We start from the raw sequence: 26,441 nt of genomic DNA on the forward strand, positions 1-26,441 counted from the left end.
TGCATTCTGCCCCAGTAGAGCCCTAACATGATACCTTGGTTGCAGCCTTGGGAGAAACCCTGAACCTAAGGACCCAACTACATTGGGCCTAGATTCCTAACCTACCAAAACAACACAGAACATTTTCCATTAAAAAACAAAAATGAAACTCAAATCCACTGCCATTGAGTAGATTCTGTTTCTTCCAAGGAGGCACTGGTAGGTTCAAACTGCTGACCGAGCAGTTCGCAGCCTTACATGCATAGCTTATGCCAGCAGGGCTTCTTCTCTTACACATAGTAGGGACTCAGCCATTTAATTGCTTAAATTGCCCTGTTCTCAAGTTAGCTAGTTGTTAAATTTGAATCTTTGTGTTTGCTTGGTTCTGTTTTACTACTTAAAGTAAAGTGAAAGCAAATCAAACCAAAAAAAGAAACACCCTTTTTTTAAACTTTTCATTTAAAATAATTTCAATGGTATAGTTATAGTTGAGAGTGGGGAGGGAGGGGGGAAAAGGACGAATTGATGCCAAGGGCTTAAGTGGAGAGCAAATGTTTTGAGAATGATGAGGGCAATAAATGTACATATGTGCTTTACACAATTAATATATGTATGGACTGTGATGATAGTTGTATGAGCCCTCAATAAAATAATTTTAAAAGCCTGTTATAGTAAAAAGATTTCCATATGCCCTGATTCCCCAAACTGTTTATATAACTACAGCACCATGATCAAAAACAGGTAACAATATTGATGCAATGCTGTCATCTAATTTGAATAAAAGGAGCCCTGGTACAGCAATGTTTACCATATATACTTGAGTATAAGCGGACCCAAATATCAGCCGAGGCACCTACTTATACTGCAAAACCTGCATTAAAAATTAGCTGGAAAAACTGCTGATTCACGAGCATATACGGTAAGTACTTGGCTAGTAACAGCAAAGCTGATGGTTTGACCTCACCTCATGACATCAGGGGACTCTGGTGGCGTGGTTACACATTGGACAGCTAACCACGGGGTCAACAGTTTGAAACAAGGGACAAAGATGAGGTTTTCTACTCCCTAAAAAGTTGTAGCCTCGGAAACTCACAGGGGCAGTTAGTTCTACCCTGTCCTATAGGGTCGCTGTGATCTCTTGATTGCTGTTTCCATGAGTATTGATTGTGGATCCAAGCAAAACAAGCCTCTTGACAACTTCAATCTTTTCTCCATTGATCACAATGTTACTTCTTGGTCCTGTTATGAGGATTTTTTTTTAATTAAGATGTAACCCATACCGAAGGCTGCAGTCCTTGATCTTCATCGGCCAATGCTTCGTGTCTCCCGTGCTATTATGAAGCAATGTTGTGCCATCCACATATTGAAGGGTATTGATAACCTTTCTTCCCGTCATGATGCCAAATTCTTGTTCTTAGAACCTCGCTTCTCTGATTGTTTGCTCAGCATATAGATTGAATAAATATGGTGAGAGGATCTACCTTTCCTTATTCCCTTGTTCTGTTCTCACAACTGCCTCTTGATCCAGGTTTGTTGTGCATGAACACAACGAAGTGTTCTGGAATTCCCATTCTTCTCAAAGCCATCCGTAGTTTGATATGATCCACACACCAAATGCCTTTGCTTGATTAATGAAACATAAGTAACTTGCTGGCATTTTCTGCTTTTAGTCAAGATCTAGCTGGCATTAGCAATGATATCCTTTGTAACAAGTCCTCTTCTAAATCCAGCCTGAATTTCTGGCAGCACCCTGTCAATGTACTATGGCAACCATTGTTGAATGATCTTCAGTAAAATTTTACTTGGATGTGATATCAATGATATTGTTCTATAATTTATGCATTCTCATCTTTATTTGGAATGAATACAAATGTGGATCTCTTCCAGTCAATTTGCCAAATAGCTGTCATCTAAATTTCTTGGCATAGATAAATTAGTACTCCCAATGCCTCATCAGCTTGTTGAAACATTTCAATTGGTATTCCATTAATTCGTGGAGCCTTGTTTTCAACTAATGATTTCAGCACAGCTTGGACTTCTTCCCTCAGTACCATTGGTTCTTGCTCATATGCTACATCTTGAAATGGTTGAATGTCGACTAGTTCTTTTTGGTACAGTGACCTTCCATCTTATGATGCTTCCTGCCCATAGAATTTGTCAGTATTGCGACTCAAGGATTGGATATTTTTCTTGAGTTCTTTCCATTTAAGATATGCTGAGTATTTTTCCTTACTGATTTTATAACTCTAGGTCTTTACACATTTTATTAGAGTACTTTGTCTTCTTGAGTTGCCCTTTAAGTTTTCTATTCAGCACTTTAGGGTCATCATTTCTTCCATTTGTCTTACCTATGGTACCCTGTAATCGATAGCAAGTTTCAGAGTCTCCTCTGACATCCAGGTTCTTCTTTTGCTTTATCATGGATGATGTTCTTGATGTCATTTCACAGCTCATCAGGTCTTCTGGCATTAGGGTTCAGTATGTCAAACCTGTTCTTGAGATGTTCTCGAAATTCAGATGGGGTATAGTCAAGGCCATATTTTGGCACTCGTGGAATTGTTTTAAGTTTTGAACTTCAACCTGCACTTACCTGTGAGCAGTTGACTGTTCCACAATCGCTCCTGGCCTCATTTTAGCTGCTGATACTAAGCTGCTCCATCAGCTCCTCTCCCAGATGTCGTCAATTTGATTTCTGTACTTTCTAACTGGAGAAGTCCACATGTATTGTTGCCTTTTGTTTTGCTTTGTTTTAATAAACATTTTATTTAAATCCTCCAGTAGGAAATAGAGAAGTCATGGCCTTGACTTGGAAGAGGGCTATGAAGCTAGACATGTTAAATTTATCTGTGCATCTCACCAACATTCCCTCATTGGAAACACCGATATTTCCACATCGCAGTTCCCAAAAGCCCCCTAAGTCTCAGAATTCTGTATCTCCTTTGGCTTGCTTCTCTCTTGACTCTATCCAAGCTTTGTCAATGGTTCACCTCATATCATCATCTCCATCTTCATACATTTTCTTTAGGACATTCATTAATCCTGCACTCAGGTCTGTTTCTACGTCTGAGGAAGGCTTTTGCTTCCTTGCTTTCTTTTTCAATCTGGGTCAGGTAGTCCCACTCAGTGCTTTCAGCCTTCTCTTTGCAAGTGATAAGGTCTGTATCCATTTTGACTTTCTTAGAACGGTCTTCCACAGAGATGGGTTTCAAGAGGTTGCTCACGATGATGGAGTAATTCTTCCCGTTCAGGTCCCTTAATGGAAGAGCAAATGACTTCTCTGTGAAATGCACCTGCACATTGTCAGCGGGGACCTGATGGACGCCAGTTAAGGGGATATAGATTTTTCACAAACTTATCCGACAGATCCCATCCATAATTACTGATCTTCACTGTGTAGCCTGTTATCATGAAGCAACCCCTCTGTCTGCATTCCTAGTGACTTCTGCTGCTTCTTGTTCTTGATTTCTGTCTCAATCTTGGGTGTTTCAGCTGTACGGGCATGCTGTGCTCTTTCCTAATGGCCTTTTCCAGCAACACCTTCACCTCTTCCAGCTCTTTCTGTAGCTCTTCCAGCGCAGAAGCCATGGTATGCCAGGGTCAGACTACAGGCCGGCACAGCTGTAGCTTAGGGGAGAAGACAGGAAAGACCGCGCTAGAGCACAGGCACCTCACGGTGTCTTTGTAACCTGCAAGAGCCTGCCCCAGAGTTGGCCTTTGTGTTGCTGAAAAAAAGTATTTGTGATAGACAAGCTGCTGGTCTTGTAAAATTCTATCACGTGATCTCCAGCTTTGTTTCAGTCACCAAAGCCATGTTTCCAACTACTGTTTCCAACTACTGTTTCAAAGTTCTGAATTCCAATCACCAATAACTATCAGTGTATCTTGATTGTGTGTATGATCAATTTCAGACTAAACTAAAGACAATACAATTCTTTGATTTTTGCATCGCCAGCGTTAGTGGTTGGTGCTTAAATTTGAAATATTCCATAGTTTTATTGTGGCTGGATTTCCTTGTCTGCTGATAAGTAATTAACAGCATTGTACTTCAGGCTGGATCTTGAGAGGTCCTTTTTGGCTATGAATGAGACACCATTGCTCTTGAATTAATCATTCCTGGCATAGAAAAGCATGCGATTGCCTGATTCGGAATGGCCAATACCAGTCCATTTCAGCTCATTAATGCCTAGAATGTCGATTTTTATGCAGTCTCCTTTTTGATGACTTCCAATTTTCCTAGATTAATACGTGGTACATTCTAAGTTCCAATTATTAATAGATGTTTGCAGCTGTTTCCTCTCATTTGAGTTGGTAGCCTCTCAGCAAACGAAGGCTTTCCTCCATCTAAGTCGTGATAGTCGAGTGGGCATTTCGAAGGTGTCTTCTCCTCAGTCGCAGTTGAGTGCCTTCTGACCGATGGCCCATCTTCTACCAGTCTCTGGCTCCTGGTGCTGTGCTCAGCGTCTTACAGTGTCCGGTTTCAAGTGGCTCAGTCCTCAGAAGTAGACAGACTGTTGCTTCCTCAGTCTGGGCTCAATTTGGAAGCTCTGCTGAAACCCGTTCACTTTGGGTGCCCTGCTGGTATTTGCAATACCAGTGACTTAGCTGCCATATTGCAGTATGAAAAACTGACAAATAGTGGATTATTAGTGTTCTGTGTCTTAAGGCATTCCCTTTGAGCTATAAAAGAACAGATTAAAACAAGTGGAAAGGGAGGAAGATCAGTCTCATCCACATGAAAATAACCAAGGACATAAACTGAAAGGAAATGAAGTCCTTCCTCCCAAGATGACAGAGGAAGCTTTCCTGAACGTTGGTACCCCCAGCTCAGACTTCTGGTCTCCTAACTATGAACAAATAAATGTCTTTTTGTGAAAGCCATCACTTGTGGTATGCTGTTATGTCAGCACTAGATAACTAAGACAGTGGGGCAACTGCTGAAATACTGGTGGGTCTTTTTAAACAAATGAAAAGCTGAGAAAACAAATCGATGACTTGTTCTGACATACGTGGGTAAACTGAATGGAGCACAGGCCTGAAGAAAGCAAAGTTACATGCAGTTTGGTATTTTATTCTGAAGAGCACATAGTCTTTAAAGTATTTTGTTATGACTCCGGGATGTATCGTCAGGGACAATGACTGTGTCATTGGACACACTGTGTGGTAGTAAGGGAGGGAGTAGACCTGAGACGGCTTCTCTTGAGCTCATCCAAATCCCCCCACCCCCATCCCCTTAAGTGATTTGAACTTTGACATCCGCTCTAATTTTGCTATGTGTTTGATGGATGTGTGATGGTTTTGTACAAAGCCTGTCAGTCATCTTCACATTACTTTTCCTCAAAATTTAAGGTTTAATTTCTAAGGTAACTTAAATTTGAAGTTCAATTTTTACCTGGTACCTTGGATTAATAAACCTGGCCTGCTGGCTGATTATTCCTCAAATCCTGAATGTTTGCTGTGTTATTTAAAAATAGAGCGCTTTTCAAATTTGTGAGTCCTGTGTGTGCTTCTGCAGCACACAGAAGGGTGAATGGTGTATCATGAGTTACTTAGGTGGGTAACAGACATGAACTTGATGCTGCATTTTCCACTCACGTGCATTCACTTAGGCAGGTAAGTCGGCAAAAAGCCATGCTACTGCCCTGGTTTCAAACTGAGCTGTAAATGGACAGCTGAGTGGCTCTCACCCACCAGCAGCTCCAGCGGGAGAAGATCTGATGCTTTGCATCCGTCACCATCACAGCCTAGAAAACCCCACGGGACAGTTTACTCGGTCATGAGGTTCCTAGGAGTGGACATCAACTCAATGCCACCTAAAACAGCATAAATGTGATGCTGCTATTTCTGCTTCACTTTCAGAGTTCAATCCACTCACCATTTCCGTCAGGAACCACCCCTGTACTTTTGCCAAATGTGCCTCTGAATCTAGTGTTCCTGGAGCCTTGGACTGTTTTAGGGAGGAAAAGTTCATTCTTCCTCCACCCTCAGTTTAACTAAAGGGAAGTTGTGTGTGTAAGATGTGCTTCTTGCTCATCTTTCTTTCGTTGGCATGTATATTTGTAACTAGGAGAGCCTTGGGTATGGTAGCTGTGTAGAGACCATTTTAATAGTGACTAGACTTCGTCACTTTGATTTGGGATGCTGTTTGACGGTCTTCACTTGGGGAACGAGACACGAGGGTTTTAAACCGCTTTACTAGATGTCCCCTAGCAGTCTCTTAAAGCCTTTCACGAGGGAAGTAAAGGAGAGTTTAGCCTAGTGTCTGGCCCCAATTTCACCTTTGGTCATTGTGTTGGACTGGATGACTAGAGAAACAAATCCAGGGACACTCATCTGTATAAGAAAGAGTTTTATATCAAAGCATAATTGTATATTAAGAAAACTTGTATATTGTATATTAAGAAAACTTCCCAGCCCATTCTAGATCAAGTCCATAAGTCTGAGATTAGCCCACATGTCCGGTACTAGTCTGTAAATTCTTCTTCACACTCACACAGCGCATGCAATGATGCAGAATGCAGGAAGATCACAGTCTGGTGGTTGAAAAGTCCTGTGGATCCAGTGACAGTGGAAGCATCTCAGAGCTGGTGCGGGTCTCCATGTGGCTCTTCCAGCTCCCTTGAGTGCGGGTCTCAACATGGCTCCACGTGGCTTGTCCACAAGAGAGTGAAAGCAGAGAGAGAGGCCTGCCTCTTCTGCTGGCAGAATTAAGAGAGAGAAAGTTCTCACAGTCTGCCTGGGAAAGGCCTTGCCCACAAGGAGGCATCATCAGGCTGTGGTCTAATTGACAGGCTAGACTCCACCCCGACACTTATTTATCAAGTTGACATGAACTCATGTAACTGCCACAGTCATAGCACTCCCACTTTTATTTGATGAATTATTGGGGTCCCACAAAATATTTTTAAAAGGGTCTTATATCTAAAATAAGATTTTATACCACAAGGTTAGTAGAAGTTTAGGAGTTAGGAAACCTATGTTCTGGTTAATCCATGAACAAGTTTTGAAGTGTTAGGTTGCTTAACATATCTTTCTGGTTTTGTTTTGTGTCAATCTAAAAGAGAATCAATTGTCTACCTTATAAAGTTGTATTGAGATAGTGGTTTTTTAAAACTTTATGAGAAATTAAAAAAAAGTAAAGTAGCCATGAAAATATTGCAAACCCAATAACTAAGTAATTCAAAATGACAGTAAATTTTGCTACAGAATGCGTCACATTAACTAAGGGTTTTATTTTTCCAATTCTTTTTTCTCATCTATGGGTAGTATTTTATAATTTTTTAAAGTAAAATTGTCAGTCTTAAATTTTTATTTCCAATAGAGAATAATGATTGTATACATATATACAAATACATATGCATATGTGTACATATGTATATATACATTTAAAAATTTTTTATACTGATTTTCATTCAGTTTCTCTCTAAAAGCTAAATAGATAAATGAAGTTTGGTTTGGAGAAAATTTAATTACCTTCCCCTGACATTCCCAAGAGTAATCAAATCAAAGATATTTATGTTCATTTTCAGTCTTTCAAAGGCCCAAAATTGTGCCTGCAAATTAGGTTAGCACATTTCTGCATCTGACTGTTAAGCTGCTCTGCTTCGTGTCTTGGAGGCCGGTTCCTCTCCTCTCTCCTGCACGCAGAGACTGTGAGCTCCGTGTGTTCTCTAGGAGCTCCCCACCACCCCCCAGTCTGCAGATTCATTTAAATCTCACAGGGACAAATCAAAGTAAGAGTTGTTTTGTTTTCCAGAGAAAGTCTCTAATTAGTTTTCAGTTTTCAAGAAAACAGGCGTGCATGTCCCCTTTTACCTGGTAGCAGGTCAGAGTGGCCTCTCTCTTAGGAGCTGATGAGTAGCTTGACTCAAAGCAGGGAAATGGGAATAGCGTTGTAGGATTAGGTGGAGCTGGCCGTTTCTCTGTCTCTTGAACAGCATATGCCCTGTGAGTGTAGGGGAAGTAGCTACTGCTTGTCTACCTCCAGGGTTGGACATCCTAAGTTACAATTTTGAGCATAGCTGGCTAGTTTAACAAAATAGTTGTGGAAATTGAGGAAAATATAGTTTTATTTGATACTCTGAGCAACCTAAAACAGAGTAACTGTCTATGAAATATTAAATGTGACATATACCAGAGGGTAATATTGCCTGACTTCTGAAAGCTAACAACATGAAACATTTTTTAAAATGTTCTTTTTCTTTATCTAGATCACTTTCTATTATGTGAAAAAATGTCCTTAGGACCAGGAGTTTCTGTAGAAGTTATGAAACTTGTCAGGTATTTCTGGTCAGGTACTACAGTAACGTAGTTTTATTGTCCAGAAATCCTTCTTAGAAAAATGTATTTGTCTAGTAATCTTATAAAAATTACATAATAGCCATTTGTTGATTACCTTCTATGTGTCCGTTCTTAAAACTATATGTTAAGGTAGAAATTAATCCTTGTTTCATAAATTAAAGTGCACACAAGTTCATACAACTAAGCGGGAATAAGAGGTTGGACGAAATTCTCCTTTGCTATAAATTTATCTTTTTCCAAACCAAATCCCTCTCAGTGAAAAATCATTTATGAAGTATGAGTGCCCTATCTCCTACTTGATCAAAACTGCATTGATGGAATGTGAAAGTTGGAAAATACAACCTTGGTAATAAGAATTATGTCAGAGATCAGATAATATACTTCTAGAAGGCCAATGATTTACTCATTGGGAATATTTCCTTTCAACAACATATTTGACAACACCGTATCTGTGGTACTCACCAGGTAGATTGCACAAGAATCAAGTTGACCACATCTGTGGAAAGAGGATGGAAAAACTCATTAGTCAAGCAAGCCAGGGACCAGCTGTGGAACAGATCATGAACTGATCATTTTCAACTTCAAGTCGAAGCTGAAGAAAATCAAGTAAGTCTATGCAAACCAAAGTATAATCTCGGAAACATCTTTCCTGAATTTAGATACCATCTCAAGATTTGATGCAACCAATCGTCATGACTGAAGACTGAGGGTTTATGCATGAAGATTTATGCGGAAATAAAAGATCAAAATAAATGTCAAAAGAGACTCTGAAAATTGTTCTTTAGTGCAGAATTGCTGAAGTGAACAAAAGAAATGATAAAGTAAAAGAGGTATGTGGAAGATTTCTAATAGTGAGTTGAGAAGACAGAGTAAAAGTTTACAGTGAAATGTGCAAAGATCTGGAGTTAGAAAACAAAAAGGAGACAACACTAATATTTCCCAAGCTAAAGATCTAAAGCGAAAATTCAAGCCTCAAGTTGTAATACTGAAGGAGTCTATAGTAAAGAAAACTTAATTTAAAAATCAAATACCAAGGAAGCATCGAGAGAAGATGGAAAGACAACATAGAGACACTGAACCATAGAGAGTTAGTTGATAAGCAGCTATTTCAGGAGGTAGTTTGTTCCACCATACATGAAGTCTCCATGATTCAGAACTGACTCAATGACGATTTCATCATCCCGCAGGCTGGTGTGCATTTTCTATGTGAGCATTGTTGTTTTTCAGGTAGATGGCCTCTTGTTTATCTTCCAGCCTATGGGACCCCAGATTCTATATCTTGACAACTGGGTACCATCAGCTTTCTTCACCATATTTGCTTGTGCACCCATTGTCTTCAGCGACTTCAGGTGGCATATCTTTCGGTAGTCGGGTACCATCAGCTTTCTTTACCACATTTGCCTGTGCACCCTTTGTCATCAGCAATCGTGCCAGGCAGGTGAGCATCTCAGACTGCTGAATTGTTAGAACAAAGTGTTCCTGTGTTGAGGGAGAACTTGTGGATGGGCCCACTGTCCATCTGTTTCCTTAATACTAAACCTATAAATATATGTACATAGATCTATTTCCCCCTCATCGTATATAAATATATTTACATCTTTATAAATATATTTACATCTATATATGTATTTAAATCTCTATGACTACCCTTTGCCTCCTAGTTCTTTCCTCTCTTTCTTTGTCCTTCCCTCTTGTCCCACTATCATGTTCTGCCTACATTTGGGTTTTAAGAATTCCTCTCGGATACATTGCCCTTGATCCAGCCCTGCCAGACCTCCCACACTCTCCTTGAGACTGGTTTTAGATCACTTGTTATTCCCGTGTCCTTGGGCTTGTTAACACTCTCTTCGTTTCCCCCACGGCCCCTACCCTCATATCCCCCCGGAACTGTCATCCCATTGCTCCCTCTTCTGGCTAGTTTATTCCTCCTATCCCTTCCAGGTAGACATGCTATGTACTATCACAAGATTGAGTACCACAAAACAACAACAAAGTAAAACAATAGCTACAACAACAACACACACATACACGCATAAACTATGAATAGTTCAGGGTCTGTTTGTTTTCCTTCACAGGTGCTTTCCAGTCAAGTCTGATGGGGTGCCATGCCCTGGCACCGCCTCTAACCCTGGGGACTTCATTGCTCTGCTCCCCGCTCCTCTGCTGCATGCCCCCAGACTCCATCAGTTTTTGTGTGTATTGAAAACATTCTCAACAAAATATGCAGCAGCTTAATAGTTTGTACATATATGAGGGTAAGAAAACGATTGCTGCAAAGTCATAGAAGTGTTGAATGTCAGAATGTGAAGCTCTTGTCTTCAGCATATCAGTCGTCGAGGGTTACACACTTTGGAAGGCTGAGTGAGTCTCCCAAAGAAGCAGTGCTCTTCAATTGACATCCCGTCAGAATGGCAGTTTTGGAATCTCGGAAGGTCTCCAACTGTGTTCCTTTTCAAGTGCTCCTTGAGTTTGGGGAACACAAAGTCTTAAGGGGCAATATCAGAGATTGAAGAACACATTCTTCACGTTGTGCTATATTTTTTCAGGTATCAACTTACCTTTTGTTTGTGTTCTGTTCTTTAGAATGGGAAAATGTTGTGACCATTGATCACCATTTTCTTTTTCACACTGCTGTGCCTCCGACCCCCCCCCCCCCCCACCAAGCGATTATGAGGCTCTTTTTGGTGCATACGACCAGAAACTCTGCTCTTCTTCCAGATGCCCAGGACATGTGCGGAAGCAATATGACATGTAGTCAGTAGGTGCCATCATCTAACATGTACTGTGCTCCCACCTGAAATATCTTTTATTCATGGCTTTACTTTAAATCCATTTCTATGGATTAAAAATTCTAGATCCCTTGTTTATAATAGAAATATTGCTGGTTTCTTTGCGCAATAAATGACATTTGTAAAGTTGCTTTGTGTTTTTTTCTGCCTGTTTTATCAACAAAAGAAGTTGAAGGATTATTGAACTTTAATATTTTTCATATGCTGGCATGGGGGTAGTGGTGCCCCTGGTTAAAACAAAAACAAACCCCTTTGATGCATCTGAGCTATCAGGCTGTTACGGCCTTTCCCTTACAAGAGGATTTACGAGAAATTGAAATAACCTTTTATTTTTAAGGCCAAATAATTCTCAAACCCATTTTTTTGTGAAAATTTAGACACACAGTCTTACACCCACTAAATACATTGTTTTATTCAAAGATGCCAAGCCCCATCATCAGTTTGAGATTGTGTGAGTCAGAGCCTGTGGAAATACTAGCTAAGCCGGTGATATTGGATATAGCTTTAGACACAGGGAATAGTTTGTATCTTGGCCAGTTGGAGATTACATAATGAAGATACCTCTACTTATGCCCGGTGGGGTAGGAGTAGCTCTTAAAAACAAGACTTTTATATACTGCCTATTTCAAATGTCTTTGGTTTGTTTGGGGTTTGGGTGTTTTATTTTAATTTGAGCCCCCCTTCCCTTCGAGTGTGTGTGTGTGTGTGTACCAAATTTTGTAGAGGGAAGAATAGTTTGTTTGCTTTTCAAAATGTTATTGTTACTCGTATCTGACATTAAGAAAGTTATTCTGTTTATTTCTTCTTGACCTCTTGTGTTATTTGGGGTACTTTAGAGAAACACACCCACAGAAACTCATGTATAAGAGAGAGCTTCTTATAAAGGTTGAGTGCACATCATAAAACCATCCCAAGCAGTTGCTGCTCAAGCCCACAAGTCCAACATCAGCCCACAAAGCCCTCCTCCATCCCACAAAACACATGCAATGATGCTGATACAGGAGGAAAGCCGAGCCAGTGAATATGTAAGCATCTCAGCGCTGGTAGCGGTCTCCACATCGGTGCTCCAGCACCGAGGGCTGCATCGGGGCGGGTACATGTAGCTTCTCCTCAGGAATGTCTTAACAGGAAGTGAGCCTTGCCAGCAGAAGCAGGTAACTGGCGAAGGCAGCTGCACCTTAGTCCGACCATCACAAAGCAACAGACCCAAGAACTAGAAAGGCGAGGCTCACCAAGCCAGGTTGGCACAATAAACTTTAACTCACTTCTAATTTGAGTTAACTTGAATTTTACTTCTGGAAGCTAGGTTCAACTAAGTCTACCTACCAAATGATTGAAAAAAGTAGGAGGAGATAGACTCTTGTATATATATCTTCCTGCCTGCTTGTTTAACCACCTGTTTGCCATCATAGGGAACTGGTAGTTTAGTGGTTACAAGTTGGACTGCTAATTGGAAGGTCAGCAGTTGGAAACCACCAGCTGCTCCGTGGGAGAAAGATAAGCCTTTTTACTCCCATGAAGAGTTACAGTATTGGAAACCAACAGAGGCAGTTCTACTCTGCCCTAGAGGGTCGGTTGCTATGAGTCAGAATTGACTCGATGGCTGTGATTTGCCATCAGGTTGATTTCCGACTCCTGGCGACCCATGTGCATCAGAGAAGAGCTAACCGTAGGTTTTCAGTAGCAGGTTTTTCTTTTTGAGGACTAGAACGCCAACCTTTCCCATGGCGCTGAACCTGAAAACCTGCTTCACTGAAGTGCTCTTGCCTGCTTATATCCAAGGTATTAAATTCAGGAAGTTTTAAGGATTGAAACACAATAAAGCTGAAACAAAGATGATAAAATCTGTATGAGAAGGTACTATTATTCTCTCACAAGAACAGGAAAGGAGGAAGCTTAGGTGCCTGCCCTAGAACACTTAACCCAACTAGTTCCTCTCCTTTCAGCCTTCCTGCATTGTATAGCCTTTCACTAGGGAGATTTCACCCTCCTTGGTTCCTCTTTCTCCCTCATACAAATAGTTCCCCTGATTATGCTGTATTTCATAGTGTGTCCTTTACCCCAAACCCACACCCTCTGCCATCTAGGCAATTCTGACTCAGATCGACCCTGTGTCAGGGGTTTCCGAGGGTGTGAATCTTCATCGGAGCAGAAAGTCACATCTTCTCGTGGAGCTGCTGGTGGCTTTGCATCACCAACCGCGGTTAGCAGCCCACCTCTTACCCAACAGTGGCACCTTTGTCTCCTGAACCCCTTGTAAAATGCTCATCAGACTTGCACTTGCTTATTTAACCTCTGTACCAGACTTTCACAGGCTGCTGTTCCTTGCTGGATCACAGGTACAGACGTGAGAAGAGTGTGATTGAGCAAAGAATAATCAGATGTTTTGAGAGGTTACCGTAGAATTGATTCTGACTCATTGTGACTCTAGAGACCCAAGGAGAACTGCCCCATAGGGTTCCCAAGGCAGGGCATCGCAAATGGAAACAGATGTCATGTCTTTCTCCCAGGGAACATGGGGGAGGGGGGTTTCCAACTGCTGGTTAGCAGCCGCATGATGTAACCATTGTACCATTTGGAGGTGAGGACTTATCTAACTTATTCTCTCCAGAAACGTAATTCCCTCAACTAAGAACTCCCTCATATAAATCTACGTACTATCTTGAGAGAAGGGCATTAATAATGAACATGGAGAAATTTAGCTCCATTTATTTATTTCCAAATGTATTTTGGTATGTATGTGTATATACTTTCTGGTTAAGCTTTGTATAATTTTTTCTTAATGTTCTTATGAGTTTGTGATTCTTTTGTAAGAATTCATTGATTTATAAAAGACAATACACAATACTAGGTTTTCACCAGAGTACCTTGCAGAGCATTGTAGGCATTTGCATGTGGTTAGAACTTTAGAAATGAGAGTTAAAAGTGATAACATAATTATTTGAATAACTCTTTACACCATACATTATAACAAGGTAATTATTATTGATGATAATAGCCTTTTATCGCAAATTGTGACAATTAGAAAAACTTACATCATTTATAGTTTTGATTTACAGTCTCGGAAACTCACAGAGGCAGTTCCACTCTATCTGAATTTGGTTCCAGTCTGAGAGATTACTAGACCTTTCTTACAAAGTTGCCCTAAGTAGACTAGGGAGCTCCCAGCTGTCATTTCCCAGCTGAGCATGCTAACCATTTGTACCACCCAAGAGCATGTATGTATATTGGAGCTTAAATTCTCCACAGTGGATTATTGTGACAGCCCTGGCCAGTCCAGGGAGGGGCAGTTGCCCACTTGGGGACTAGCCTGGAGCATGCCCTTGGTGCCTATGACTCTCATATTGATGAGTCATATCCCAACCTAGAAGGGCAGAGACTTCAGAACCAATCCTGTAAGCTTTTCTTCCTTCAGCAGTGTATGCATCCCAACCCTGTCCCTTTCCACCTTCCATATCTGTCGGCAACTGTGAGGAATTACCTGCCACCAGTCATGGTTTCATGACAAGTTCCTTTGTTTTCAAAGCCCTATTGAAGTTTACTCTGAATCCTTGTTGTTAGGTGCCGTCAAGTTGGTCCTGGCTTATAGCAACCCCATGTACAACAGAATGAGGCACTGCCTAGTCCTGCACCATCCTCACAATTGTTCCTGTGTTTCCTTAGACACCATGATGGTCTCTTGCCAACAGTCTCCCTCAACTGAATGATTCATTTTTTATCTTTGTCTCATTTTAGACTTAATAAAAGGATCTCTATGAAATGCATTTGAATTTGAGGTCTCTATATCTTAAAACAATAAATCAATCGAGGGTCATTTGTTTTATGATGTATACATTCAAGAACTTAGATTTTTAGTTTTTATTGTAAAGAAGAAACAGTCCTAGATAAGTGACATAACTGTTTTGATTTAGTTGGTTTTTTTTAACAAGTGAGAAAAATGACCAGCGTTATGCTATGTAGGATACAGAAAAATAGAGATCTTGGACTGAGTAAGGAGATAAGACAGGCATTGGTGTGTGAAATTATGACCAACACAAAGGTATGATAACTCCACCTGAAGAGCTGTGGACAGAAGTACTGGGCAACTCAAAGCCCAGGGAAATGAGGCCAGTGGAAAGATTTCATAAAAGGTAAGGTGAATAGGACTCCAAAAAGAGGCAGTACTTATCCAGAGCCCCAGTTCTTTTCATACGGTATTCGGAATTGACAGAATTCTAATGGAAGTGTTTCATCAAGCTGAGGAGGCTCTGGAAGCACTCATTTGTCTGTGCCAAGAAATTTGATAGACAGCTAGTTGGCCAACTGACTGGTAGAGATCCACTTTCAGACTCATTCTGCCGAGGGCAAAGCTTTTCACGTTACTAATCAATGGACAGAAAGACCTCAAAAGAAGGCTATGTGGAGACTAAAAATTGAAAGTAATGCTCCCACTATAAATCCTAGCCTTCCACAAAGGCCTAAACGTCCTTCCTTGTGGCCGGTGCAGAGCGGGGTACTTGTCCTGGACGCAAGTCCCAGAATGTGCAGGTGTAGCACAAGTGTCATTCCAAAGCACCACAAATATGGAAGGTGCCTTACTGAGCGACTAGCATTTCTGCTGATGTGTCACCGCCATCAGCATCGATTCGTCTCAAAATCAGGATGCAAAGCGAACCCCGCAACTTGGAGCTTGCCTCCATACCTATTCCCCACACTGAGCTCCGGACAGCCAGCAAAACCAAACCAATGCTTCTCAGTGTATCAGTGAGGCGCTCTATTTTCCCCCATGGCTGAAGGAGTGGGAGTAACCATTTCTAATCTTCAAAGATAGCAGGAAGAGTCCACAAACTTTATTGCTTTTTACCTACTTGAATCCTATAACTATCGTAGAAAGCTAGCTAAACATTAAAAAAAGAAAGAGAAGTCAATTGGAAGGATGAAAGTAATCATTCTCAAGCCTGGCATGTAAAGCTTGTATGTAGGTGGTTATACGTTAGGCTGCAGTCCACACTGTTAGCGGGTCGAAACTACGAGTCACTCTTTGGGAGAAAGATGGGGCTTTCTACTTCTGTAAAGAGTTACAGTCTTGGAAACTTGTAAGGGACAGTTCTGCCCTGTGCTATAGCAGCAGTTCTCAACCTGTGGGTTGCGACCCCTCTGGGAGTTGACCTCACAGGGTTTGCCTAAGACCACATTTCCAATGGTCTTAGGAACCGAGACACTGCTCCTCTTATCTGTCTCCAGGCGAGTCTGCCCGCATGCAGATACGCCCACAAACTGGGACACACAACATGAGGAACTGTCTTAAAGGGTCGCAGCATTAGGAAGGTTGAGAACCACTCTTCTATAGGGTATCTTTGGGTCAGCCTCGAAGCTATGGAAGAAACTCTTTTAGCCAGTCCAGGGAGAGCAACTTAGCACTTAGGTGCTTGCTTGAGTATGCCCTTGATGGAAATTGGGGTACTAGGATCTCATGGCCATGAGTCACACCCTGACCATCATTATCTGAGGGCCTTGAACCAATCTTGGATGCTTTCCAATCTTCAGTGGTGTACACATCCCAATCATGGCCCTTTCCCCTTCAGTAGTTCTGCCTACTGTGATGAATTGATCTGTCACCAGTCATCATCTTATTCTCCATATTCTAATAAATGACTATGTTTCTGTGAATACTTAGACTCCCTTAAGGCCTCATGCTGATGGTCTCCTTCATCCTTATGATTAGTCTTTGTCTTGTTTAAGACTTAACAAATGTATGTGTATAATATTTTAATTTGGGGTCTCCTTTTTCCCCCCTAGAACCGGTCCTACTGGATTAATGAAAATGACTCAGTGCCACCCCACCCCAAGTTGTGCCCACGACAAGGGCCGTACTTGCCGTACCTTAGATAAGCCTCTGTATACATCAGAAAGTGTACGTCAGAGAGGTGGTGTGGCTGGGGAGACAGAATGAACAAAATAACTGAACTCGGTATTGTTGGTGCCTTGTACTTTTCACACTCACTGTATTTCAGTATCGATTCTCAGAATCAGCCAACTGAGGTGCGCGGTTAGTAGACTGCTCCGTAGGTCTAGAATCTGAATAAGATACTGCTTACTTTCATCAGGTACTAGAAGAGCTGAATTGTGTGGTTTGGACTATAGCTATCAGTAGCCACATAGATAAAAGAAATATGACACAAAATCCTCAAATTATGTGAACTCGTTCATGTGTATGTGTAATTTTTTAAAGAACACATAGTCTTTATCAGACTCTCCAACGATACAAAAGGTGTAGTGGCTTGGTTTCCACCCGCTGCTAAATTAGAGACTTCATTCCGTCCACTACACAGCAGAGAACCCCTCCAAAGTGGGTAATAGCCCCAGGCAGAGCCCAAGTTGACACTGAATCACCGCAGAATGATGGCTAGCAAGACCATATTCATTATTACATCTCAGCTTTTTAAAATGCTTATAATTGGCTGCATTTGGTCCTCATGCAGTTGTTCGAGAGCAACAATGTATATTGTTCGAAGATTTTTAAGACATGTGACTAGTTCAGTAAGCTCATGTTCTGTGATTGGGCTTCATAGCAACCATCAGTATTCTGTGTCTATGCTAAAGATTTATTCTGTCAGCCAAATACACTGTTTAAAAGCTCTAATTTATGTGCTTTATCAACCAACCAAATTAAATTGTAGGTAGTTGTTAAGTACCAGCAAATCACTTCTGACCAATAGCGACCCTATGGACAACAGAATGAAACACTGCATGTCGGCCGCCATCTTTAGAATTGTTCTTGTGTGTGAGCGTATCAGCCTCAAGTCAAAGAGAGTGTTTCAGTGCCTTAAATCTACAGGTGTTTCCAGTGTGCTTAGTCGTGTTTCTGAATCAGATTCTTCTGGTGTGACCTATGAATCAGGTGACCAGATTTTAATATTGGTAAAAGCGGGACACCAGCAGGACACCATTGATAAAACTCATATCCTGGCGAAATAGCCACATGACAGCTGAAAACCGTATGCCCTAGTTTGTCGTGCATTCTTTCAAAAAATCGGGACTTTTTAAAAACGCCACGGGACACAGGAAAATTGTTAAAAATCAGGACATCTGGTCACCTTACCTATCAAGGATGTTGTGCCCCTCAAAAGAACTGAGACTAAAATCCCATTTGTCTTTAGCAGGTGGCCTGGGTCCCCCAGGGCCGGATAGAAACTAGGTCAAAAGTGTCCAATTAGGAACATAATACCGGTCGTATTCTCCCCTTGGGGAGGTCCGTATAAGTAATTTAAGTGTTTTTCCCAATGGCAGGTTGCCCCACCTGATTTACCCACCAGCAGAAGTTAAATCACCTGTTCTGAGACCAACATGCTCTTCCCCTCATGCTTGATGTGAATTTCCAATAAGATTCACTAAGCACACTTGTCTGTTGATTTGGGGCTGATGGCAAGGGTGACTGTAGAAGAACAACCTTATATGGCAGGAACTGATTAGTCTCTCCCTCAAGGTAACATAGGTACTTTTTAACACGGTGAAGAGGTGGGATTGTTGGGTAAGCATTGGACTGTTCACTTCAGTAGCTCTGGGAGAGAAAGTTAAAAGCTGTCTGCTTCCATAAAGAATTAAAGTCCTGGAAATCCCACACGGAGTCACTGTGAGTCAGAATTTACTGGATAGCAGTAGGTTTGGGTTTTATTTTTGCAAAAGAGCCCTGTTGGGATAGTGGATTACCAATTGGGCTAAAGGTTGGTGGTTCAAAACCACACGCCCACTCTGATGAGGCAAGATGAGACTTTCAGCTTCCATAAAGATTTACAGTCTCGGAAACCCCAGGGAACAGTGCCACATTGCCCTGTATATGGTTGCTATTGGTCGAAATTAACTCAGTGGCAGTGACTTTGAATTGGTTTGTAGCAGATTGGCCCAGAACAGTACATCCTTTGATCTCCTGACAACTACTTCCATTGCCTTTGATCGGGGATCCAAGTAAAATACAATCTTTGAAAATTTCAGTCTTTCCACAGTGTGGGAATTGCACCTGACCTGATCCCACCACACCGAGGCAAAGCACTGGGAGAGTGCAGCGGAACAGCAAGGGAATGGAGTGGCAAGGTCCCCAGGGAATGCTGAAAGTGGACTTTGGGGCCAGGGCGTGGTGCCCCAACAGACTGGACTGGAAAATGCTCCTAAGGGCCAGCAAACGATCCCTGAACTAACTACAAGCTTTTCTCCTGTGAACTGTTTTGTTCTGTTCCTTGTCAGTGGTTTGTTTTTGTTGTTTTGTTGTCAGATTGTATACTGTTGCTTTGTTTTCCTCTGTCTTGTTTTCGTGCATGTTAGTGTCTCCACAGGTCTGTCTGAATAGGACAGGCTGGATGAACTATCTGGAGGAAAAACAATGGGACCAACAGTTCCAGGAGGACTTGGGGTGGGGGGTAGGGGGGTAAGGAAGTGGTGTTAACAAACACAGGGACAAGGGAACAACATGGGATCCCAAATGGTAGAGAGGAGGGAGTGGCAGGTCTGGTGGGGAATGATCAAGGGTAAGGTTGCTTAGAGAAGAGGTATACTCTAGCCCAGGTGGCGACGAAGCATGGTAGTAGGGCAGAAGGAAAGTCAAGGGAGATGGAGGAAAGAGCTAGGAGTCAAAGGGCATTTATGGAGGTCTAGACAAAGACATGTACATGCAAATATATATAGGAGGATGGGGAAGTAGATCGATGTATCTATATTTATAGGTTAAGTATTAAGGTGGCGAAGGACCTTGGGCCTCTACTCAAACACTCCCTCAATGCATGAATACTTTCTTTTATTAAATTGGAACTCTATGATGCTCACTCTCCCGACACAATGGCTGGAGCCAAAGTGGGTGAACAAGTAAATGTGGTGAAGAAAGCTGATGGTGCCCGGCTATCAAAAGAGATAGTGACTGGGGTCTTAAAGGCTTGAAGATAAACAAGCGGCCATCTAGCTCAGAAGCAACAAAGTCCACATGGAAGAACACACCAGCCTGTGTGATCGAGTGGTCCCGAAGGGATCAGTTATCAGGCATCAAAGAACAAAAAAATCATATCATTGACTGCACACCTCCATGATAGGATCGCTGAAGACAAATGGGTGCATAAGCAAATGTGGTGAAGAAAGCTGATGGTGCCCGGCTATCAAAAGAGATAGTGTCTGGGGTCTTAAAGGCTTGAAGGTGAACAAGCGGCCATCTAGCTCAGAAGCAAAAAAGCCCACATGGAAGAAGCACACCGGCCAGTGCGATCACGAGGTGCCAAGGGACCAGGTATAAAGGCATCATGCAAAAAAAAAAAAAAAGAATGATTGGGGCAGGGAATGTACAGATGTGCTTTATACAATTGATGTATGTATGTGTATGGATTGTGATAAGAGTTGTGTGAGTCCCTAATAAAATGTAAAAAAAGAAAAAAAAAAAGAATAAGCTCCAAAGGGAAGCAGTGAATCCCTCTGAAAAACTAATTGAAGAGGTAGCAGTAGGGATACCCCATTAAAGTTGCAGAAGCCAAAAAAAAAGAAGAAGAAGAAGAGGCACTCCTGACTGAAGAACTGCATCCTGAACTTTTCTGATCCTAAACTGTAACCTGTTAACTGCCCTAATATACCCCATTATAGTGAGAGAAAAAAAATTTCAGTCCTTCATTGTTGATTATAATATTGCTTACAGGTCCAGTTGAGGATTTTTGTTGTTCTTGTTGTTGGATTAAGCCATGCTTAGGTCTGTAGTCTTTGATCTTCATCAGTAAGTGCTTTAAGTCCTCTTTGCGTTCCGTAAGCAATTGATTATTAATGCGGATTAATGAGGTTTCCTCTAATTCTGATGTTGCCTTTTCATACTGTCCAGTTTCTCGGATTACTTGCTCAGTATATCAGTGGGAAGGTTTCAACCTTGACATATATCTCTTCTGATTTGAAACTATACAGAATCCCCTTGTTCTGTTAGAATGGCTGCTTTTGGTCTGTGTACAGGTTAAACATTCTTTATCTCCCTTCTCAGAATGTATCATTTTCTCAACAGTCTACTTCCAGTGGTATGACTTTATAACTCACTCAGAAAGAGTCTTTGGACCATGCTGTTTTTCTGATCATACCCTGCCACCTCTGAGGAACTGGCGAGAATAACAGTGTCACAGAAGGACATGCACACACAACCACAGAAATAGGCTTCTCACTTGAGTGGGGGTGGGGCGGGGCTCACCGGCTCTTGGCCTTTGCACCTGCCATTGCAGTAGTTGTAATGGGGTCAGAAGGTGGGTTGTCAGGAAGTGAAAGGGCAGTCTGCTACAGAAGAGACCTCTGGAGCCAAAGGGATGATGAGAGAAATACAGATGCACAGGAAGAAGTACAGTGCAGTTCCCGGGCAAGTTTCAGGGAGGTGAAGAAAGAAGAGGAGGGTGGGCAGGGCAGGCAGTCCCACTTGGTTATAGTAGCGGGGCTTATGAGTGACACAGAAGTAAGGGCCTGGCCTCCTTGTGGTGGTAAGATGATACTGTTGGTACACTTGTACTGAGACTGTTAATGACAGCCTTGGGGGTTGAGCTCATAGAAAGCAGACAAATTCTTTTCACTCCCTGTAGTTCCCGGGGGTGACACAGGCAGGGGATTAATTGAGGACACCGGGACCTCTGCAAACCCATCTTCTAGAGGAATAAAAGGTGCACCAGTCATTTGTCCCAAAGAGGAAGTTTCTTTCCTTCTTCAGATGACCTTGTAGGTGTTTGATGCAAATAACCTTACCAGTGCCATACAACAGACCGCCTTTTCCCTAGAGACTTTTCTGTCACCTTCACTTCTTGGCAGTCACCCATGTCTGTGGGGCACACAAAGCATCAGTGGTTTTGCTTCATGTGTTTCAGTAAGGCTGAATAGATCTTCAGACTCATTCCTGATTCGATCTGCTCTGATGATGTCATCACTAGGAGGTCTCAACCTACTAGGGCTGCAGGAGATTACATTCCACTTCCAGCACTTGCCAAACATTTTCATCGCCCCATCAAAGCTGCAGAAATTGATGTTCACTCCCAAAAAGCCCCGGCCTCCCCACATCACTTAGTGTGACTGAGGTGTCTGTCAGCTCCAGGGTTTTGCTGCTGTAGTTAAGCATTTTCACAGGTTTTTCAACATGCGTTTTCAGTAGATCCTTAAAGAATATTATCTTTATTTAATCTTGAACGATTAATTTAAAAAACAACTCTTTCAACCAAACTCACTGCCACCATCAAATGGATTCTGACTTAGAGCAACCGTATAGAACAGGGAAGAACTTGCCCTGTGGGTTTGAAAGACTAAATCTTTACGAGAGTAGAAAGCCTGGTCGTTTCGGCTGGCCCCACAGCCAAGGGTGTTTTGTGCATGAAGTTGGCCTGTGTGGAGTATATGTTGTTTAGATTTTCAGTTTTATTTTAATCTATTTAAAATGAAACCTGGAAAATCGAGAAGTTGGGGTTCTTTCTTAAGTTAGAGCAGTTTTAGTATACTTCTAAGGCAGGCTGAAAGGTACCTTTTGAATTCAGGCAGCACAATATTGCCAAGCACTTTAAATTAACTGTGATGATTAACATCACATGCAAGTAAACTTCTACTGAAGATAATTCAGATACAGTTGCAGCAGTACATGGACAGGCAGCTGCCAAAGCTTCAGCAGATTGAGAAGAGGAGGGGTATGACAGAAAATATTGCTGACATCAGCTGGATCTTGCCTGCAAGCAGAGTATCAGAGAGATGTTTACTTGTGTTTTATTAACTGTGCAAAGGCATTTGACTGTGTGAATCATAGCAGAGTATAGATAACATTGAGATGAGTGGGAAATCCAGAGCACTTCGTTGTGCTCAGAGCAAGAGACAGTCATTCAAACAGAACCAGGGCATACTGAAAGCCGTCAAATCTAGCCGTTTACGCCAGCCCATAGGGTCAGATCTCTCTCTTCATTCTGTTTCTGTCGAGGATTCTGCCCAATCTTCTGTAATTTTGTTTACCTACCATATATCAGATACTTAATAAATATTTTCAAATGATTATGATTGAACAAGACAGCGTTTCTGTATAGCACCAAAGAAGCATACAACTTTCCTCTAGTTTTTTTCATGCTTCCTTCCTCTCCCACTCACCCCACTATCATGACCCCAATTCTACCTTACAAATCCAGGTAGATAAGAGCTGGAAACACAGGGAATCCAGGACAGAAAAACCACTCAGAACCAATAACGAGAGTAGCAATACCAGAAGGGGAAGGTGGGAGGTGAAAGGGGAAACCAGTCTCAGTGATCTACATATAACTCCCTCCCAAGGGCATGGACAGCAGAAAAGTGGGTGAAGGGAGACATCGGTCAGTCTAAGACATGAAAAAATAATAATTTATAAATTATCAAGGGTTCATGAGGGATTGGTAGGTGGTGAATGAGCTGATATCAAGGGCTCAAGTAGAAAGCAAATGTTTTGAAAATGATGGTGGCAACATGTACAAATGTGCTTGACGCAACGGATGCATGTATGGCTTGTGATAAGAGCTCTACAAGCCCAGAATAAAATGATTTTTTAAAAGTGTTTCTATCATAAAGTTCTAGAGCATGGGACTATGTACATTAAAGTATCATTGCTATATTAATCATTCTACTTTGGATTTCGACTGGATATTTACTAGAGTTTCTGTCTACAAATGTATACTTCATTGGTTTTGTATAAGCCTTACCCGTATGGGCATTTTTAGCATTTTTCTTTGGAATTGTAGTACCAGTCACCATTCTAGAAATACCTCAGAAGTAACTGTGGTATTTCCCAACTAATTTGGTTGGTGATAGTGAAACTGACATTACTCAGGCTTAATAGTAATTGATTAAGAGTAGTTGCCCTCATTCCTCTTGGAAGATAAAGTTAGAGAGAGAACAACTGGAGTTCTTGAATTATTTATCACAATTATTTCCTGAAATGGTCAAGAACCCACCCCATCCTCCCTCCCAGCTCTAGCTCTTAAGGTGATTTTTCTTTGGAGTTCAAATAGATATACTCCAGGTAGAGGCAGTGGGAGAGAACAAAATATATGCTTGAAGGTGAATATGAAAATATCTGAGCTCCCAGGTGACAATGAGGTAAAATTCTGACTATGACTGCTTTGCTCCCATAATGACTGATGCAAATCTATACAGAATTGACAGTGAATTGTTGTCACTGAAGTCCTAGTTTCAAGTTTCAATATTCAAATGTGGGAAAGAAGGCAAGCGTGCTTTTTTATGAGTATTTAGAATTAGTACCCAAAAGGCAAAAGTAGAATAAATCTATAGCCTATTAAAGGCAGTTAAAAATGTTTTCACATTTAATCTATTATAATCCTATGAAGTATATAGATAATCATTATCCTTAAGACACATGGAGGGATATGATTAAGTCATTGATGATAGAACTTTTATCAGAATTGGTGTCTTCTGGTTCTTAGTTCCATCCTATAATTACAGGAGGCTGACTGTCCTCTCCAATCTCACTTAATGAGGAAACAGTGTACACAGGCTACACATGGTACAGCCACCATCACAGTCAATGAGTTTCGACCTCAGTGAATTTCAAAGATAAACACATAGATTAATGGAATAGAATAGAATGTCCAAAAATAGACCCATACACAATATTTGCTTAATTGACTTTCAATTAAAACTAAAAAAACAACAAACCAAACTCAATGCCATTGAGTCAATGCCAACTCATAGTGACCTTATAGGACAGGGCAGAACTGCCCGTGAGTTGCTGAACCTGTAACTGTTCACAGGAATAGAAAGCCATGTCTTCCTCCCACAGAGCAGCTGGTGTTTTGAACTGCCAGCCTCACAAATTGGAGCCCAACTCTCAACCCGTATGCCACCAGGGTTCCTTTTACCCGACAGTGCAAAGGCAATTCAATGAAGAAATGGCTGGGACAATTTAGACATGATGGGGCAGAGATGGCATCTTGAACCATATACAGAGATTAACTCAAAATACACCATAGAACTATAAAATACGTTCTAAATATTGCCTCCTAGTTTCTGGCATATCTTTTTGTGTTCTCAATAGTGGCTTTTGCAGAGCTAACAACCTGACATTTATTTTCCCACAGTTTAAGAAGCTAGGAATCCAAATCCACTGCGCCATCAGTAAGGGAAGGCTTTTTCTCTGTGTTGACGATGGAGGGAGGCCCATGTGTCTTCTGGTCCTGAGTGATTGCCAGGTCATTTGGCGTCTCCCCCCATCCCTGCTTGCTTCCATCATTAGGAAAATATGAATTAAAACCGTAATGCAGTATCACTACACACCAAGAACGACTGAAATAAAAAATTCTGACAGTACCAAGAGCTGACAAGGATATCGAGCAACTAGAATTCTCATACATTGCTATGGGAATGAAAAATGATACAAATGTTTGGAATTCATCTTGGCATTTTTCATAATGTGTGTATTTTTCAAAAGTCAGAACTAAAAGGTGTGAATTTTGCCGTATTTAAATTGCACTGCTGTTAAAAGAAAAGGAAAATATAAAGAGGCAAAGGAACGTGTAGAATTAAAAGTGACACCACGACCCCCAGAGTAACTGCAAGAAAATGGTTACCATTTAGCGCAGTGGTTCTCACCCTTCCTAATGCCACGACCCTTTCATGCAGTTCCTCATGTGTGGTCACCCCAAACCATAACATTGTTTTCGTTGCTACTTCATAACTGCAATTTGCTACTGGTATGAATCGGGCGACCCTTTCGACCCCCAAAGAGGTCGTGACCCACAGGTTGAGAACCACTGTCCTAAAGGGTTGATAAGAGTCCAAATCCATGCCATTGAGTGAGTTTTCATATGTCTAAATTCATTTTAAATACCAGTAACATACATAAAATAAAAGTAACTACCATATATACTCATGGATAAGCCGAATTTTTCAACACATTTTTAATTCAGTTTTTGTGGTAAAATTAGGTACTTTAGCTGATATTCGGGTCGGCTTATACTCGGGTATATATGGTAACTTGGAGAAGATTATTGAGAGTTTAGGAATACTACTGTCAAAGTCAGCTCAACATTTACTGACTAGTTTTGTCTAGAGCTACAGTATTTGAGAACTAGGGAATTTTTTATTTGCATAACCAGGGACAGATGATGTTTTATATTCTGGTTTTATTTTTCCTATTTTGGAATATTGATGCCTAGAATTGTAATGAATTCATCCCTGTGAGTTTTAGACTAGAGAATGAAGGCAGAGGCAGATACAGATGATTGAAGATTTCAGGAAGGCAGTGAAGTATTTGAACAGTCCGGTAGGAAACGATAAGCTAAAAAGAAGCAGCTCTCTTTGAGTGAGGCCGTGCATTTTACTTGACTTGAGAAACAGATCGGAGCTGTATTGGTTTCAGGCATGGAAACTCAGGTGAAAGGCCTGCTGAGT

General features: G+C 41.4%; 1 protein-coding gene and 2 pseudogenes across 2 annotated transcripts in view; 1 reads left to right on the forward strand and 2 right to left on the reverse strand.

Moving 5' to 3' along the window:
- COMMD1 (copper metabolism domain containing 1) overlaps window positions 1–26,441 on the forward strand; it is a 157,737-nt gene that overhangs the window by 85,380 nt on the left and 45,916 nt on the right. The gene's annotated exons all lie outside the window — the stretch shown is intronic.
- On the reverse strand, window positions 2,900–3,564 carry LOC142430887 (calcyclin-binding protein pseudogene; annotated as a pseudogene).
- Window positions 21,327–22,219, reverse strand: LOC142430961 (Golgi reassembly-stacking protein 2 pseudogene; annotated as a pseudogene).

This window comes from Tenrec ecaudatus, chromosome 17 (genome assembly GCF_050624435.1).
Source record: "Tenrec ecaudatus isolate mTenEca1 chromosome 17, mTenEca1.hap1, whole genome shotgun sequence".
In the NCBI taxonomy this organism is placed as follows: Eukaryota; Metazoa; Chordata; class Mammalia; order Afrosoricida; family Tenrecidae; genus Tenrec; species Tenrec ecaudatus.